We start from the raw sequence: 12,501 nt of genomic DNA on the forward strand, positions 1-12,501 counted from the left end.
TTCCTTTAGGAATAACTGATTTGATCTCCTTATAGTCCAAGGAACTCTCAAGAGTCTTCTCCAACACCACAGTTCAAAAGCATAGATTCTTCAGCGTTCGGCCTTCATGGTCCGACTCGCATCCATACATGACTACTGGAAACTATAGCTTTGACTAAATGGACATTTGTCATCAAAGTGATGTCTCTGCCTTTTAATATGCTGTCTAGGTTTTTTCATAGCTTTTTTTCCCAAGGAGCAAGCATCCTCTAATTTCATGGCAGTAGTCACCATCCACCATGATTTTGGAGCCCAAGAAAATAAAATCTGTCACTGCTTCCACTTTTCCCCCCTTTTATTTGCCATGAAGTGATGAGACAAGATGCCATATATGTTTTTGAATGTTGTGTTTCAAGCTGGCTTTTACACTCTTCTCTTTCACCCTCATCAAGAATCTCTGTAGTTCCTCATCACTTGCTGCCATTAGAGTGATATCATCTGCATGTCTGAGATTGTTGATATTTCTCCTGGCAATCTCAATTCCAACTTGTGATTCTTTCATCTCAGTATTTCACACGATGTGCTCTGCACAGAAGTTAAATAAGCAGGGTGACAATACACAGCCTTGTCATACTCCTTTCCCAATTTTGAGCCAGTCAGTTGTTCATTGTCTGGTTCTACTTGTTGCTGCTTGACTGTATATAGGTTTCTCAGGAGACAGGTAAGGTAGTCTGGTTCCATCTCTAAGAATTTTCCACAGTTGATTGTGGTCCACACAAACCCTTAAGTGTAGTCAGTGAAGCAGAAACATGTTTTTCTGGAATTCCCTCGCTTTCTCCATGATCCAATGAATGTTGGCAATTTGATCTCTGGTTCTTCTGCCTTTTTTAAACCCAGCTTAAAAAAGGAAGCTCTTGGTTCACATATTGCTAAAGCCTAGCTTGAAGGATTGTGAGCATTAGCTTGCTAGCATGGGAAATGAGCACAATTGTATGTAGTTTGAACATTCTTTGGCATTGCCCTTCTTTGTGGAAAAGGCAATGGCAGCCCACTCCAGTACTCTTACCTGGAAAATCCCATGGATGGAGGAGCCTGGTGGGCTGCAGTCCATGGGGTGCGAAGAGTCGGACACGACTGAGCGACTTCACTTTCACTTTTCACTTTCATGCATTGGAGAAGGAAATGGAAACCCACTCCAATGTTCTTGCCTGGAGAATCCCAGGGACAGCGGAGCCTGGTGGGCTGCCATCTGTGGGGTCACACAGAGTCGGACATGACTGAAGTGACTTAGGAGCAGCAGCAGCAGCCCTTCTTTGGGATTGGAATGAAAAGTGACCTTTTCCAGTCCTGTGGCCACTGTTGAGTTTTCCAAATTTGCTGACGTATTGAGTGTAGCACTTTAACACATCAGACTTTAGGATTTTTAAATAGCTCACCTGGAATTCCGTCACCTCCACTAGCTTTGTTTGTAGTAATGCTTCCTATCGCCCACCTGACTTCACACTCCAGGATATCTGGCTCTAGGAGAGTGATCATACCATCATGGTTATCTGGGTCATTAAGACCTTTATGGTATTGTTCTTCTGTGTATTCTTGCCATTTCTTCTGAATCTCTTCTGCTTCTGTTAGGTCCTTGCAGCTTCTGTCCTTTATTGTGCTTGAAACATCCTTTATACTTGCTTGAAATGTTCCCTTGATATCTCCAATTTTCTTGAGGAGATCTCTATAGTCTTTCCCATTCTATTGTTTTCCTCTCTTTCTTTGCGTTGTTCATTTAAGAAGGCCTTCTTATCTCTCCTTGCTGTTCTCTGAAACCCTGCACTCAGTTGAATGTATCTTTCCCTTTCTCCTTTGCCTTTCACTTCCCTTCTTTCCTCAGCTATTTTTAAGGCCTTCTCAGACAACTTTGCCTTCTTGCATTTCTTTTTCTTTTTTTTGCATTTCTTTTTCTTTGGGATATTTTTGGTCACTGCCTCCTGTACAGTGTTACTAACCTCTGTCCATAGTTCTTCAGGCATTCTGTCTACCAGATCTAATCCCTTGAATCTGTTTGTCATCGTCACTGTATAATCACAAGGAATTTGATTTAGGTCATAACTGAATGGTCTCATGGTTTTCCCTTCCTTTTTAATTTAAGCCTGAATTTTGCAAAAAGGAGCTAATGATCTGAGCCACAGTAGCTCCAGGTCTTGTTTATGCTGACTGTATAGAGCTTATCTATCTTTGGCTTCAAATAATATAAGCAGTCTTTTTTTGGTATTGACCATATGGTGATATCCAAGTGTAGAGTTGTCTCTTGGCTTGTTGGAAAAGGGTGTTTGCTATGACCAACATGTTCTTTTGACAGAACTCTGTTAGCCTTGGCCCTGCTTCATTTTGTACTCCCAGGCCAAACTTGCCTGTTATTCCAGGTATCTCTTGCCTTCTACTTTTGCATTCCAACCCCCTGTGATGAAAAGGACATCTTTTTTTTTTTTGGTGTCAGTTCTAGAAAGCATTGTATATAGCTCTTCATAGAACTTGTCAACTTCAGCATCTTCAACATCAGTGGATGGGAAATAGACTTGAATTACTGTGATATTGGATGGTTTGCCTTGGAAATGAACTGAGACCATTCTGCCATTTTTGAGTACCCAAGTACTGCATTTCAGACTCTTGTTGATTATGAGGGTTACTCCATTTCTTCTAAGAGATTCTTGCCCACAGATTTAAATATAATGTTCATCTCAATTAAATTCTCCCATTCCTGTTCATTTTTGTTCACTGATTCCTAAAATGTCGATGTTCAGTCTTCCATCTCTTGCTTGATCACATCCAATTTACCTTGATTTATGGACCTAACATTCCAGGTTCCTATGCAATAGGAATTGCATAAGATGCAATTGCAAAAGATGCTGTTCTTTACAGCATCGAACTTTACTTCCATCACCAGTCTCATCCACAACCAGGTGTTGTTTTTGCTTTGGCTCTGTCTCTTCATTCTTTCTGGAGCTATTTCTCCACTCTTCTCCAGTAACATATTGGGCACCTACTGACCTGGGGAGTTCATCTTTCAGTGTCCTGTCAGTATTGTTCTTTACAGCATGGGACTTTACTTTCACCACCAGACACATCCAACGCTGAGCATCATTTCCATTTGCACAACCACTTCGTATTTTGTAGGGCTGTTAGTAATTGCCCTTTCCCAGCTCTTCCCCAGTAGCATATTGGACACATTCTAACCTGAGGCGCTTATCTTCCAGTACCATATCTTTTTCCCTTTTCATACTGTTTATGGGGTTCTCTAGGCAAGAGAGCTGGAGTGAATTGCCATTTCCTTCTCCAGTGGACCACATTTTATCAGAACTCTTCACTATGACCAGTCTATCTTAAGTGGCGCTGCACGGCATGGCTCATAGCTTCGAGTTACATAAGCCCCTTTGCCTCAGCAAGGCTGTGATCCATGAAGAGGTATAGCAATGAGGAAGATCCAAATAAATATTTCAGTGAGATACTGCTACCCAGCCATTTTGAAGAGCTATGAACAAGAAATTGGATAATACCAGGAATTATTAAGGACTTGGAGAAACTGGAACTGTCACATGTTGAAATGGGAATGTAAAATGGTATTGACATTTTAGAAGACTGTTTAGTAGTTTCTTAATAAATTAAACACAAACTTACCACATTACCCATAAGTTCCTTTCCTCTCAGTTCCAGTATCTACCCAAAGTGAAAACTTTTGTCCGTTCAAAGACCTGAATGTAAATATTCGTAACTGTGTTCTTCATAATAGCCCCAAAGTACAAACACAAAATGTCCATCAACTTGTGAATTCATAAACACAGTGTATATGTTCACACAATGCAATATTATGTAGGAATAAAAAGAAATGATTTGCTGATACATGCTACAACACAGTTGAACCTCAAATCATTGCACTAAGGGAAAGAAGCAAGACACATGTTGTTCACGTGAAATTTCTAGAAAATTTTGTTCATGTGAAGTTTCTAGATAAGGCCAAACTGTAAAGAAAGAACAGTAATTGCCTGGGCTTAAGGGTGATTGCAAAGAATGACTGTAAATTGGCCTAAAGGACAATTATGGTTTTATGAAAACGTTCAAAAACAAGGTTATGGTGTTGACAGCAGGACTGTTTACATTTATTAAAAAATTATTAAATTGTGCACTTACAGTTCTTGAATATTGGTAGTATGCAAATTACATCTCAATAAATCTGTTTAAAATTCAAGTAGATTTTCAACAAAGGGCAATACATCAGTATTCACATGCATGGTCAGAGTATTTGTAATACAACTTTAATTCACCCCAGAGTTATGGTACCTAAGGAGATTTTGCTTTGCAGTGCCTTGTTAAAAGTAATTTTTTTACTCCCTTCTTTACAATGAGAGTTGAAAAACCTACATCAATAATTAAAAGATGTAGTGTTTTTTTTATATTTTGACAAATAAGTATGTGATTGAATATTTAAAATAGCTCATTAAAGCCAGTTAATCAAGTATTTTTTACATGACATCACCATCTGTGATGTTAAAAGTGAATTACTTTTTTTTTAAATGAAGTAACCAGTTGGTTGAGTCAAATACACAAAGTCTTAATATTTTCCCAGAAAATTCCTTTCTTCATGCTATCTTAGTATTTTAAGATAATGACAAATGCAAATAAAATATGGTACTAAAATTTCTTCCATAATCTCACCAGAAGAGCAATTTATTTGTTTCAGTTTTAGTTTTAGTACAATGCACACAACATAAAATTTGCCCTCTTAGCATGTTTATACCTGTGTTATTCAGTGACATCAAGTATATTCATGGTACTATGCTTACCATCACCAACATCCATTCATAGAACTTGTTCATCGTACAAAACTGAAACTCTGAACCTTTTAAACAATAGCTCTCAATTCCCACCTCCTCCAGCCCCTGGTAACCACCATTTTATTTTCTATCTCCATGGATTTGATTAGTTATCTCATATAAGTCAGATAACACAGTATTAGTCTTTTTGTGACTGGCTTATTTCATTTAGTATAATGTCTTCAGGGTTCCTCTATGTTGTAGTAAGTGTCAGAATTTTCTTCCTTTTAAAGGCTGAATAATATTCCATTGTATGTATTTACCACATTTTCTTTACCCATTGATCTGTCAGTTGACGCTTGGGTTGTTTGTACCTTTTGGTTATTGTGAATAATGCTGCTGTGAACATGGGTATACCAATATCTCTTCAAGTCTCTGCTTTCAGTTCTTTTGGGTATATACCCAGAAGTGGAATTAGTGAATCATATGGTAGTTTTATTCTTAATTTTCTGAGGAAATACCATAATATTCTCCATAGTGGATACAGCATTCCATAGTCCCATCATCAGTGCACAAGACTTCCAATTTGCCTATATCCTCACTAATACTTGTCACTTTCTCCTTCATTTATTAAAATATTAACCACCCTTGATGTGTATTAAGTACCTTAGAACACAACATTCCCAATCCATTTCAGTATTACTATACTTGACTGATAGTAAACTATTGCTGATCAAACTTTATGAATTTAACCTAATGGAATATAACGAAAAGATTCAGTTACCACATTCAGAATAGTGTGTTAGGTCCTTGCAGTATCCCTGCGGGATATGCTATGCACCAACTTGGAAACTGTATATTGGAGCAATACTTCACCTAGAAAAAACTTGAACTCTAAATGAGATCAGCCTGAAAGACTTTTTGAAACCAAAGTAAAATAAAATCCAAAAAGTATTCAATGCTTTAACCACGGACTATTTCTAATCCCATGTACAAACGAAGCAGACCAAGTCAGAACCAAGTCCACAAAACTCATAAAATCTTTCTTTAAAAAGTGAGGCATTTGATACATTTTTTTGAAATAAATAAGAATTTAAGTAATATTCCATTCAGGTCAAGTCTCTGAATGAAAGTGATGTTGGCACTCCGAATTCCAGCTGCAAACCTTCCTACATCCCATCCCATTCAAGCTTAGATATTAATGCATGAATTAGTGTGTTTTCAGTTTTTTGCTTATTATGATACATTTTCATGGAATTCAGGGATTCTTGGTAAACATTCATCTTCTTTGTCAGCTAGTTTCCCCATATCATTTCAGTTGATCTTTGTCTCCTTCAGCAATATCTTCTCACGTAAATTTAATTTTGAGAGTTTTGTTCTTTGTTTCCTGGTGTTCTGTTTCTTTAAAATTTCTACCTTTTTTTTTTTCTTGCCAAAATAGAGGTACTTATTTTGGGGTGTCAGGCAACAGATTCATACAAATGCATGTTGCTGACAACTGTCCTACCAACTTATGGTCTAACAAAAACTTAGCAATAAGACCGATCCTGATGCCTGATTAACAGGTCTCTCCCTAGTGCACAAGGCAACCATCAGCAGCAGACCCACTTCTCCCAGGAGAGTGCAAACATGACAGTAAACAGTCTACATCAAAGACGTTTCAGTTCTGCAACAAGCTTTCTGCTTCGGGTAAGTGATATACACCCAAACAAAACATTAATCAGAAGACCCATTTCATGTCTCTTGGGGAATCAAAGCTACAGCAGACTAATCCTGCTCTCTAACTGTGATTTTGAACATTAAAAGAGTTCCTTTAAGGGAATGTAAAGGCTGAGAAAAGCAACCCAAATTGAATAGGGATTTCATGATAATATAAAGTCTCACTGTTAGTAAACGTGAACATTGTAAAAATTTAGCTCTTTTAATTAGGCCCATCAACTCAGACTATATTTGAGGCCATCTCTGACAGGTCTCAGTTAACAAAGGTTGAGAACAGTAGAGAATATGGCATTTACATTGTTCCCAATAAGGACCCTTTGACCTGTTTGAGTGAAGTAGTTTGTTTTTTCATTTGTTATTTCCTGCTATAGAATTTTAAAAAAAGAATCACCAGTGAAGTGTGAAAGTAAGACATGCAGAAGTAAGACATTTGCTTTCCAGGCATGTGGAGATGGCTAATGTGGAATTTTCCAGCTCCCCACTCATGTTTGGAAATGTGGATTTTGAGAGTGTTGATGGAGGCCACCTAAAATTGACAGTGCCTGATCTTTGGTCTGTCATCCTAATTTGTACTCTAGTGAAAAACAATGGCTTCAGTCCATCCTGTATCCTTCCCTTTATTCTCCTCTTCTACTATTATCCCTCAATCTCTAAATGTTAATGTGCAAGATAGGTCCCAAGATGGGTAGAGGCTGTGAAGATTGTGGCAAGTTGTAATGATTTGACCATGTGCTTTCCTGACTGTCATATAAAAGGTGAAAACAAGAGGGTAGCTTTTGGAGTAGCTATGCTTTTCCTTGACTGAATTAGAGGAGAGAACAGTTCCTGCTGAGGTTTTGACAACCCAGGAAGAAGTTAAACCCTTAAATGCAAGTTCATACTCTTATCACAAGTGTTAAAATTTTAATATTTGTGCTAAACTAGCACATAGGAGGTAGGTTGTTTTTTTAAAGAGAGATGCTGAAGCTTCAATACTTTGGCCACCTGATGTGAAGAACTGACTCATTGGAAAAGACCCTGATGCTGGGAAAGATTGAAGACAGGAAGAGAAGGGGATGACAGAGGATGAGGTGGTTGGATGGCATTACCGACTGGATGGACATGAGTTTGAGCAAGGTACGGGAGTTGGTGATGGACAGGGCAGCCTGGTGTGCTGCAGTCAAGGGATCACAAAGAATCGGACACGACTGAGCGACTGAAGTGAACTTAAATATTACTTCCTCACCGTTTTTGTAATTTGAAAATGAATGAACATACTTTAAATCTTAAAACAGATGAAGTCTGAGGTTGACTAGATATGATTGTTCATTGTTCACTCAGTTGTGTTCAGTTCTTTGTAACCCCATGAACTGCAGCAGGCTAGGCTTCCCTGTCCTTCACGATCTCCTGGAGCTTGCTCAAACTCATGTCCATTGAGTCGATGATGGCATCCAACCATCTTATCCTCTTTCGCCCACTTCTCTTCCTGCCCTCAATCTTTCTGAGTATAAGGGTCTTTTCCAATGAGTCAGCTCTTTGCATCAGGTGGCCAGAGTATTTGAGCTTCAGCTTCAGCATCAGTCCTTCCAATGAATATTCGGGGTTGATTTCCTTTAGGATTGACTGGTTTTATCTCCTTGCTGTCCAAGGGACTCTCAGGAGTCTTCTCCAGCACCATAATTTGAAAGTTCCCTTTCTTTGATGCTCCTCCTTCATTATGGTCCAACTCTCATATCCATCCATGACTACTGGAAAAATCACAGCTATGACTATATGGATCTTTGTCAGCAAAATGATGTCTCTGCTTTTTATTACACTGTCTAGATTTGTCATAGCTTTACTTCCAAGGAGCAAGCATGTTTTAATTTCATGGCTACAGTCAGGGTCCACAGTGATTTTGGAGGCTAAGAAAATGAAATCTGTCACTGTTTCTACTTTTTCCCCATCTATTTGCCATGAAGTGATGGGACTGGATGCCATAATCTTAGTTTTCTGAATGTCGAGTTTTAAGCCAGCTTTTTCACTCTCCTCTTTCACTCTCATCAAGAGGCTCTTTAGTTCCTCTTTGCTTTCTATCATTAGAGTGAGGTTGTTGATATTTCTCCTGGCAATCTTGATTCCAGCTTGTGATTCATACAGCCTGGCATTTCACATGATGTACTCTGCATAGATATGGGAGCAATCATTTATTTTTAGAAATTATGCATTCATAGAAACATAATGACAGGTGTCCCATAAAGACCATGAAGTATCTCTGACAAAGTTAATGAATGTCTTTTTTTGAAAACCAATATCAAAACAGAAGTCTTTCTGGGGAGGTGAATCTTATTCTTAGTAATTATATAATCTTCCTTTTGAGCTATTAATATTTTCATAAAGAAGTTACTCTTTTCATCTCATAGTAGTGTCTTTTACTTAGGACGTTCTTGAACACCCTAGAGCCCTTCTCTTCCAACCAAACAAGTAATCAAGAAACATTTGTCTTTTTGTTTGTCTATTTTGTTGTAGTGAGGAGGAATTTCATGGAAATGTAGGAAAAAAATAATCTCTTCAATTTTTCCTTACCAAGGAAATATACAGGCCCAGACTTAGTGAACAACTTTCATGCTATGAGTTCTATAAATATTAAATATATTGTAAAAATCTGCATATATGCATTAACATCTTTATTGCATTCTTAATAGTGAAAAGTTGTACCATATTTTTCTTATTTTTTTATCTTTAATGTAGAAGGAGATTGATTACTGAAGTCTATGGTATGACATTTTTCTTTTATTAATAGTGCAAATTTCAAAAACATACACATTTTGATTAATTTATTTTTTTTACTAGCTTTTTGCAAAAAATGGTGATTCCATTCTATTCAGAGCTAGTCAGATACTCATTGTAATATATTGGTCAAGTTTATGTTTCATACTAAACATTTTTGGTGACAATTTTTAAATAACTCAAAACAGAAACAGGAGAAGATATAAGGAATTTGTTAATAAGATTTAAAAAAAACATAGGGTGACGTGTATCTCTTAATCTTGAAAGTAAATTTCTAAGGGAGATTTAATGTTTTTCACTGTTCTAAAACAACTGAAAAAATGTGTCCAGTTCATGAAATACAATTGAGCTAAATCAATTTTGTCACTGAGTCAGGTTAATACAAATGATTAATCTAGCAACTATACACAGATAATCTTAAAATGGCTCAGAGGCCAAAGAAATGACGTAAGATTACTATTTACACTGAAAACAGAAGATGGGACACTAAGTTTACTGTAGTAGTATGGAAAATTGCACAGGATAAATTATTCAAGATTTCACTTTGTAGAAAAAAAAAGAGTATCTGTAAGGGAAAAAAAGAATGTCTCATTTTTGTTAAAATCCTTTATTAAAAAATCAGATAATAGTTATTTATATCATTAACTCTTCTTATTGTTATAGAGATGAAAATATCCATTACAGTATTTGACATGGTTTATTGATATGTCCACAGGTCTAGGAAGTGCTTGGTTTTGATAGACATCAGTCCATATACTCCCCGAGGGGAAAGCAGAAAAGGAAAAAAAAGCTATAAATAAAATGTGGTATCCAGTGTTCCTAGCTCTTAGGAAATGGTGTAATTCACCTCTCCTCTAATGTTATCTAATATGTTTCTTTACATCTTATAGAAGACAGAGAGTAGCAGAGTTGGAGGAATTAATTTTCTTTAAGATGAAATCTAAAAAATATCTACCTAACCGTTTAAATATTTCAATACATTTACTGAGCAACTCAATTTCTTTACATTGCCTCTTCTAAGCCACATAAGAAGAAATAATAGCACAAGATGAACAATCTTGAATTCAGTAGTATTAGAGATAAATTATAAAATATATTGGTCTTGGCATATGCCTATAGTGTTGATGGAAGTATATATTAATATAATTTTTCATTGGGGAAATATGAAAATATACTCTCTAAAAAGGTCACATTTTTGAAATAGTTATTTCACTGGAAAAATAATTTCTAAAGATATATAAGTCTGCACTATAGTTGACAACATTTTTTAGTAGCCAAACAAAAAATAAAGTGTCTCAAATATTCAGCAATGGTGAAATGGCTTTTTAAATTAAGGTGTTTCCATATGATAATGTTATACATAACAAAATTATATGTTGAATAATATTTATAGAGTGATAGAAGTTGAAACACCAAACACAAAATTAAACAGTAGGGTATAATTATAAATTTATAAAAATATAGTTAGAAGTAGCTAAATCTGTAGGGTGGGATTTGGGCTTTTGTTTCTTCTTAATATGTTTCTAGAGTTTGGCAATGAATATGTATTGGTTTCTGGTCAGAAAAAACACTTATTTAAAAATATTTCCTCCGTCAAGTGGAATAATAAGCAAGTAATCTCACTTGTTGGCCTAGTGGTAAAGAATACACCTGGAGACACAAGAGAAGCGAGTTCAGCCTCTGGGTTGAGAAGATCCCCTACAGTAGGAAATGGCAACCTACTGTAGTATTCTTGCCTGGAAAATACCATGGACAGAGGAGCCTAGAGGGCTACAGTCCATGGGGCCGGAAAGAGGTGGACACTACTGAGCATGCATGTATTTTCCCTTCCTTCTCAAATCTCACCTGTGATAATATAAATATCATTGCAAGTAAGGAACTCTGAAAATCTTTTAAGACCTGGTTATGAACTATAGGCATGCCACATCAGGTTGGAGGCAACCACAGGATTTCTGGATGTGGACAGATATGAAAGAGGGTAGGCAAAAATCATAAACCAAATACCAAAACAACAGCATCGATACCCACACATGATTAAAAAGTTCCATTAAAAATGAATTTAAAACTAACATGCAATCTAGAGAGGCAAAACAAAATGCCTTCAAAGGAAATACTGAAAACTTTTCTCAGTTGAACAAAAGGCAAAAGTAAAAAGAAGTAGAAAAAGAATGGTATATAAAAAACACAAAATATAATCATAGTCATAACAAATATGTCCAATGGTATGCTGCTGCTGCTGCTGCCAAGTCGCTTCAGTCGTGTCCAACTCTGTGTGACTCGATGGATAGCAGCCCACCAGGCTCCTCTGTCCCTGGGATTCTCCAGGCAAGAATACTGGAGTGGGTTGCCATTTCTTTCTCCAATGCATGCATGCATGCTAAGTCGCTTCAGTTGTGTCCGACTCTGTGCGACCCTATGGATAGCAGCCCACCAGGCTCCTCCATCCACAGGATTCTCTAGGCAAGAATACTGGAGTGGGTTGCCATTTCCTTCTCCTAATGGTATGCTAAAATATGTTTAACAGCTGTTTTCTTTGTAAGAATAAAAGGCCCTCGTTTGTAGAATTTGTGAATTTCTGTGGTGTAAATAATTCTACCATGCTGCCATGGCCTATTTCCAGTACTCCTGTGATGTCACTGAAAGCAGAGCGATGTGCACAGTCAGCTTTTGTGCTGTGGTACAGGCTAGATCCTGAAACCATTGCGTATATAAGAGTAAATCACATTGCAGTAAAAAAGAAATGGGAATGGAAAAAATTTTCCTATTCAAAGGTAAAAAATCTTACCAGGTATCTGCTTCCAATCATTCTTCATACACAAGATTTGAAAATTAAGAGTTAACATATACCATAATATACTAATTAGAAAAAAAATAGACAACATATACACTGAGATTGAAAAAAACAAATATATCAGAAAAAAAATACTCAGATTTTACTGCAAAATGCACCAAGGTATAAAGGCATTAATAGAAAAGAAAAAAAAAAATAGGACATCGCATAATAAAAGAAACAGTTCCCAGGGTATCAATATCCCAAGTTTGTACACACCTAATAACACTGCCTCAAAAAGTGCAAAGTCAATTCCATTGAAACTAAAAGGAGAGTTTAACACATTTCTATCAGAAACTTATACATCAAGCATATAAAGCAGCATCAGTGACCTTAAACTAATAATTTTTTATTGACTCAATAGGACACAAAAATATTTTGAAGCTCACATAAAATATTTACAAATTTCACCAAGTAGTAGCTCAGAAA

The 12,501-nt window shown here is 36.6% G+C and overlaps 2 long non-coding RNA genes across 2 annotated transcripts in view; one reads left to right on the top strand and one right to left on the bottom strand.

The window, feature by feature from the left end:
* The window catches only part of LOC145530589 (uncharacterized), a 41,830-nt gene extending 38,059 nt beyond the window's left edge, over window positions 1-3,771 (bottom strand). The window contains exon 1 of the long non-coding RNA XR_014071920.1: window positions 3,643-3,771. This is a non-coding gene — a long non-coding RNA (uncharacterized LOC145530589). The remainder of the gene's footprint in view (window positions 1-3,642) is intronic.
* Window positions 1-12,501, top strand: part of LOC145530588 (uncharacterized) — a 142,316-nt gene that overhangs the window by 112,442 nt on the left and 17,373 nt on the right. The window lies entirely within an intron of this gene.

The sequence above is a fragment of the Giraffa tippelskirchi genome, chromosome 12, assembly GCF_054371585.1.
Source record: "Giraffa tippelskirchi isolate mGirTip1 chromosome 12, T2T-mGirTip1v1.2.pri, whole genome shotgun sequence".
NCBI lineage: Eukaryota > Metazoa > Chordata > Mammalia > Artiodactyla > Giraffidae > Giraffa > Giraffa tippelskirchi.